General features: G+C 51.1%; 1 pseudogene; it reads left to right on the top strand.

The window, feature by feature from the left end:
• LOC136522920 (D-3-phosphoglycerate dehydrogenase 3, chloroplastic-like) lies at positions 1 to 3,612 on the top strand (annotated as a pseudogene).
• Positions 3,613 to 6,224: the final 2,612 nt, after the last annotated feature.

The raw sequence follows: 6,224 nt of genomic DNA, 5'->3' as shown, positions 1-6,224 counted from the left end.
ATAGCAAGCGCCACTATACCTCTCACGACACCAGTCACCACTCCACAATCACACACTCGACACCGCCAATCCATGGCCTTGGCGACGCCGCTCCGTCTCCGCAACCTCCTCCCCGCCGCGTCGGCGCCGGCCAGGGCCCCGGACCCCGCCGGGCCGTCCCTGGCGAGCCACCGCGCCCTCTCGCTCTGCCGGGGCCGCCGCCTCCGCGCAGGCCTCTCCGCCGCGCCCCGTCCCGGGCTGGTGGCCGTGGCCGCGGCCGCTGGCGGGCGGCCGACGGTGCTGGTCACGGAGAAGCTGGGCCCCGCGGGGCTGGAGCTGCTGCGCGCCTTCGCCAACGTGGACTGCTCCTACGAGCTCACGGCGGAGGAGCTCCGCGCCAAGGTGTCGCTCGTGGACGCGCTGGTGGTGCGCAGCGGGACGCAGGTGACGCGGGAGGTGTTCGAGGCCGCGCGCGGCAGGCTCCGCGTCGTCGGCCGGGCCGGGGTCGGCATCGACAATGTCGACCTCCAGGCGGCCACCGAGGCCGGCTGCCTCGTCGTCAACGCGCCCACCGCCAACACCGTCGCCGCCGCCGAGCACGCCGTCGCGCTCCTCGCCGCCATGGCGCGCAATGTCGCGCAGGCCGATGCGTCGCTCAAGGCCGGTACGTACGCCCCCTCGTTTTAATTTGCTCCCAGCAAATGTGTGCACACGACACGATAGCGCGACCAAGCGGTGCCTACCACACGTTATGCGAATAGATAAGGTCCTGCTGCTGTTAATTACTAAACAACGTGCACGTACAAGGAGGGGAAGTGAAATGCGATGCAATTCTCTGCTACTCCGTAGTAAGTAGTTTGATCGTCGCACATTGCTTGCAAATGAGATGTAGTCCATGTTAAGCCGACTGATACACATGTTTGAAGTTAGTCCATGTTTCTATAGCGGTGTACTTTATTAAGTGCTTTCAACTTTCAAGGTTAGGTTGTAAATGATGTTGGCGTGATGGTGGAACTTCAGAGGAAGTTTGTGTTACATAGGTGCCAATGGCATGATGAAGGGGATAACACGTGTTGCAGCATTGCCACCATATATAGACTGACAGACTGTGTTTGGTTAAGAAATAAACTGGTGCAGCGCTCGTACCAGACCAAGTGTCAGTTTCGTGATGTTACCAATGTCATTATACAAAATATTACTTTCCATGTAATGCGAATCTCTGCTGACATCACATTAAGGAGTAGCAGTAGCTTCAATATTCTTATTTCTGAAGCAAATATTGGGGTCTTGTGATGAATTGGTGACTTTCCCAAGACCCATTCAGTTCATATTTGTTCTTGGGTTCTGCTAGCCTCCTTTTACAAAAATCTGAAATCCATTCTTTCCACAGTCTTCTTAAATCTTAATGGCCAACAAAGTACTTAACTTTTTTCTAGTGTCTGCAGCTGCAACTTTAGATTTATCCTGTTTACTTGTGACACGCATAATAAAGTTATTCTCATGGCCGTTTTTTAAGTAGAATCATTTTGAGATATGAAATTACAATTGTTAACCAGAAGATTGCAGGCATATCATGTTCCACCAGTAGGTTCATATAAAGACTAAATAGCCATTTTGAGCAAAAGACGATCACTATTGTGTTCAGAACTTTTTTTTTTATTTAACAATATAAAGGGCAGACCCAGAGCCGGAGGCTCCGACATGAGTGGGGTCTGGGGAAGGGATAAACCGAGACAAGCCTTTCCCCCGCAAAATCTGCGGAGAGGCTGCTTCGAACCCACGACCTGGTGACTCAGTGAGACAGCTCTCACCACTGCACCAGGCCTGCCCTTCTTTTATTTAACAATATCACAAGTTGATTTCAACTGATATAAAAAAATATTGTGGCGACAGTGTGCACAGTTCATTTGTGCTAACTCAAACGCTATAGTGTTGTGATTGCTTTGTGTAATTCAGGCAAATGGCAACGGACCAAATATGTTGGTGTTACCTTGGTGGGCAAGACACTAGCTGTTATGGGTTTTGGAAAGGTCGGTCCAGAAGTAGCTCGACGTGCAAAAGGACTTGGGATGGATGTCATTGCTCATGATCCATATGCTGCTGTTGATAGAGCCCGTGCAATTGGCGTAGATCTGGTATCATTTGATGAGGCCATCTCCACAGCAGACTTCATATCACTGCATATGCCTCTAACTCCATCGACTGCAAAGCTTTTCAATGATGAAACTTTTGCAAAGGATGAGAAAGGGTGTTAGAATTATCAATGTTGCACGGGGTGGAGTTGTTGATGAAGAAGCATTGCTGAGAGCACTTGACAATGGAACAGTTGCCCAGGTAATTTCCTTTAGTCATGTCCACTCATGACTCGTCCAAATGCTGACAGTGCATAACTGTTACCTGTTATCCAATTCTCATATGCATCTGATATATTTCACCTGTGCAATGTTTTGTCAGAAAAAAGAGAGATATTTTGGCCTTTTTCCTGATTGCATTGTGGTGTGAGTCAGGCTGCACTTGATGTATTTACTGAGGAGCCACCGCCAAGAGACAGCAAGTTAGTGCAGCATGAGAATGTCACTGTCACACCGCACCTTGGGGCTAGCACAACAGAAGCGCAGGTTGGCTGGTCTTTTCCTAGCAAACTTATTTGTACCACATCATATCATACTAGCTTATCCTCTTTACTTTATACTATACCTCTGCAGGAAGGTGTAGCCCTTGAAATTGCAGAGGCTGTTATCGGTGCACTGAGAGGAGATCTGTCTGCCACGGCTGTGAATGCCCCAATGGTCCCAGCTGAGGTACTTTCATTACCAAGGAAGAAATTCAACATAGTCATTTCAGTATACTCATGCAATCTGTTTGCGTCTAAACAGTACATCTCTTCCCACAGGTTTTATCAGAGTTATCTCCATATGTTGTCCTTGCTGAGAAGCTGGGCCGGCTTGTTGTGCAACTTGTAGCTGGTGGCAGCGGGATTAAAGGTGTCAAGGTTGTTTACTCATCTGCCAGAGACTCCGATGACTTGGACACAAGAATTCTTCGTGCCATGGTCACCAAAGGCATCATCGAACCTATTTCAAGCGCTTTTGTCAACATTGTCAATGCGGATTATGTCGCCAAGCAAAGAGGCCTTAGGATCGTTGAGGAGAGAATTTTCCTTGACGGTTCACCCGAGATCCCCCTAGACTCCATCCAGGTCCACCTCGCCAATGTGGAGTCCAAGTTTGCCGGAGCCTTATCTGATGCAGGTGACATCAGAGTGGAGGGCAAGGTTAGGTATGGCACGCCACATCTCACGCTCGTCGGGTGTTTCAGTGTTGACGTTAGCCTTGAGGGCAACGTAATACTGTGCCGCCAAGTTGATCAGCCAGGCGTCATTGGGAAAGTGGGGTCAATCTTGGGAAAGAAGAACGTTAATGTGAGTTTTATGAGTGTCGGTAGGACTGCTCCGGGGAAGCAGGCGATAATGGCCATCGGAGTTGATGAAGAGCCTGAGAAGGAAGCTCTCAAATTGATTGGTGAGACAGGGTCTGTTGAGGAGTTTGTCTTTCTTAAGCTATAGAGACGAAGAAGGTAGGAACCCAAAATTACATTGTGCTATATTAGTATGAGATTGATTTTGCCAAGATTTTACTAGCTAGTCTGGGGTACTGTAGAATACCATTCTTTTGTGTTTTGTGTCCTTGAGGACACGCCGATCACGGAGATATATCAAGGGGTACATGCAAAATGCAGTTTTTAACTCAGCCCCTACTGTTTTCCTACCCTGTTAGACTCTGGTGATGCCATTTACCTGTTAGAATGTCTCTAGCTTCTGGTTTCTGGGGACCTCTGTTCTGACCTGTGAGTTGTGACATCTTGGGGTCCTCACAAACAGGCTTGAATACTCCACTGTAAAAACGGTCAGTCATAGATGGCCAACGGGCCGGCCCGGCCCGGCACGGCTTGGGACCGTGAAAGCACGGCCCGATAGGGGTCGGGCCGGCACGGCACGCCGGGCCTCCCGGGCCGTGCCGAGCTGGGCTTCATGCCTGGCCGACGGCCCAGGCATGGCCTGCTGGACTGTTTTTCGTGCCGGGCCGGCCCGATAAGCACGACTTGTCAGGGAGGCCGGGCTAGCCCAAGGCCTGCTTCAGCAGTCGAGGTCGAGGGGGCCGCCGGCCGCGTCGGTGGCATCAGAGAGAGGAAAGGGAAGAACAGGAGGGGCAGTAGGGGGCGAGGGGCAGCACGGGAGAGCGGTGGCGGCGGCGGTGCATGGAGCCATGGAGGAGGCCTCGAGGCAGATCCGCAGCATCAATGGCCATGGCAAGCTCAAGCTTGTTCATCTCATTCCAGTAAGAAAAATCGAAAAAACAACAAAAATCCCAGGGCTCTAGATCTCACGGATCAATCACAAGTCCACAACACCACAAAAGAAATCGAAAAATAGAGGAATCGGACAAAAGTCATGCATTCACACAAATCAGAGAAAAGGGAGAGGGAGCTCGGAGGAGAGGCACGCTGCCTGCGCCCGGATCCATGGGGGAGGAGGCCGCTGTGTCGCCTCTTGCGCGCAAATCCGAGGTGGAGGAGGCCTCTACGCCGCCCCTGTGCACGGATTCGAGGGGGAGGAGGCCTCTGTGCACGGAGAGGCCCCTCCAGCCCCTGCTGCTCGGGGTCACGCCGCCACTCGCGAAGCCGCCGCCGCGCGCGGAGAAGACCGGACCTAGGAGGAGGGGGCTAGATCTGGGAGAGGGTGGGGGAGGGCGCGACCGTCGCTGGCTCGCCAGATCTGAGGAAGAGGGTGCCACTGTCGTTGGCTGCTTGCCGGATCTGAGGGAGAGGGGAGGAAGAGGGTGGGGGAGGGCGGCGCCGCCGCCACCACTTTCTGGAGAGATGGAGGAGGGAGTGGGAGAGGGAGGTCGCGAGAAGGGAGGAGGGGCGCGGTGCGTGGCCGAGCGGAGCGGAGAGGGAGGTCGCGACTCGCGAGGGCACGAAGCGGAGCGGAGAAGGGCGAGGCGCGGCGAGCGGAGCGGAGCGGAGAAGGCCAGAAGGGCGAGGGCGCGGCGACTGGGCGTAGAGCTTATATATGCGGGGGCGGGGCGCGGGGAGGCCGGGCCGCTAGCGGGCCGGCTGCTCTGTAGCAGGTCGTGCCGTGCCGGCCCACGTGCCTGGGGTAAGGCCCAGGCACAGCCTGCTCCTCCGGGCCGGGCCAGCCCGGGCTCGCTAGCCTCCGTGCCGTGCTTGGGCCGGGCAAAAAAAAAACGGGCCTTGGGCCAGGCCGACGGGTTCGGGCTGCATGGCCAACTATAGTCACAGTTAACCATTTACTTGATCCGTTAACCATTTACTTGATCCGTCATGAAATCTAAGGTAGCTAAGCATTCGAATTTTGTTTCAAATTGTAAAAAATTCTAGGTAAAGTAACCCCAACCTAATTTAAAAGTCAGCATTATTCACATGTACATCTACCATCGATATTTATCATTAGCCTAAATGGCCCTATTCGTTTCGCTGAAATTTAGCTATGTCTTGTGAGAGAAAAACACTGTTCCTTCGCTAAAAAGTATTGCTGAAGAACAGAGCAATTATGGTAATCACAATATCTCCTACGATTAAGGGAGGGTTACATGTGTCATTTTATTTACGCAATAATATGTCGTATAGGATACCTTGTATTTTATGACGGAAGTAGTTTACATTGCAGGCAGAGTATATGGCTATGTGTCCTGTTTGGTACAACTATTGATTCTCTAAGAAACTGCACAAATCGAGGAAAAGTGTGGTCAAGATAAACCGGTAAAAGTGCGATAACTATAAACTGACCTAATCTAGTTTCTGTGTTTTAGTACAAATGGGGGTTATGAGGAGAAGCGTGGCTAGAAAAAGTTATATAAAAGCACGCCGTTTAGGATCTAGTTTCAGCTTATTTTGATCATAACCACCTTATAAAGTTATACCAAATAGACCACATGCATCCGGATCAGTGTGTAACTTGTTATAATCATGACATGGATAAACAAAGGAGGGCGAAACCAGTTGTAACAATAGCCTTGATAACTTGATCTTGAAAACCGCTGCAAACGCAAGTGTGTTAAAAACATCAGACACTGATATAAATAACCAAGAGTTAAATGCACCAGAGATCCATTAATTTGTGAGGAGGTTTTAGTTGGGTCCATCAACTTCCAAAGTGGCTTTTTGGGTCCATAAACTTTTAAAATGGTTCACTGCAGTCCATACCTATTTATTTAACCTTAAAT

The sequence above is a fragment of the Miscanthus floridulus genome, chromosome 18, assembly GCF_019320115.1.
Source record: "Miscanthus floridulus cultivar M001 chromosome 18, ASM1932011v1, whole genome shotgun sequence".
Classification (NCBI taxonomy): domain Eukaryota; kingdom Viridiplantae; phylum Streptophyta; class Magnoliopsida; order Poales; family Poaceae; genus Miscanthus; species Miscanthus floridulus.
This window is presented reverse-complemented; position numbering and strand designations above follow the sequence as displayed.